Raw genomic sequence first — 781 nt, forward strand, 5'->3', positions numbered from 1 at the left:
CCATCACGCAGACAGTGTTTACTGCTCCAGGCCGGCCCACTCTCCGCACCCACTTTGACGTCACCGCTGGAGAAGATTAAGTGTTGAGGCTAATACTTGCCGGCACTTCTGTTTACTGTTCGGGCCTTTACAAACACGGGCAGAGAAACGCAAGAGCTGTGGAACGATTCTGATAAACAGTTAGTGGGCTAATTACGCTTATGTTAATGTGTCTACATTCCCAGACACTATTACTTGTATTGAGACCAAAAAATGGTTCAAATGGCTCTGAGCACTATGGGACTTAACTTCTGAGGTCATCAGTCCCCTAGAACTCAGAACTACTTAAACCTAACTAACCTAAGGACATGACACACATTCATGCCCGAGGCAGGATTCGAACCTGCGACCGCAGCGGTCGTGCAGCTCCAGACTGTAGCGCCTAGAACCGCTCGGCCACTCAGGCCGGCGTATACAGAGCAGATGTGGTATAATTCTTAATGGTAAACCACACCAGAAAGTATATCAGCTCGTTGCTCCAGAAACAAACACGTACGATAGAGTATCTTCCCGATTCCTTCAGTTACAGGGTGAAAAGGCGATATGGTTTCGAACGGTTCATAGTGATTCCGCCCTGTGCACCAGAGCAAAAATTGCGCATGGGGTACTTTCTAAAGTGGTCCTATCATGTTCAGTGCGTTTCAAGCCCCACGATTTTCTTAGAGAAGGGCGGAATCGTCCGGTGGGGTGGTGCCAGCAGAGTTAAAGGTTGTGAAGAACGCGGTTCTGTTGCACATCACGT

At 48.7% G+C, this 781-nt stretch overlaps 1 non-coding gene across 1 annotated transcript; it reads right to left on the reverse strand.

The window, feature by feature from the left end:
• Positions 1–361: 361 nt before the first annotated feature.
• On the reverse strand, positions 362–445 carry Trnas-gga (transfer RNA serine (anticodon GGA)). Its single transcript is given in 2 exon segments — positions 362–396; positions 406–445. It is a non-coding gene; the product is annotated as a tRNA-Ser (tRNA).
• Between the last annotated feature and the right edge of the window lie 336 nt (positions 446–781).

This window comes from Schistocerca nitens, chromosome 1, assembly GCF_023898315.1.
Source record: "Schistocerca nitens isolate TAMUIC-IGC-003100 chromosome 1, iqSchNite1.1, whole genome shotgun sequence".
NCBI lineage: Eukaryota > Metazoa > Arthropoda > Insecta > Orthoptera > Acrididae > Schistocerca > Schistocerca nitens.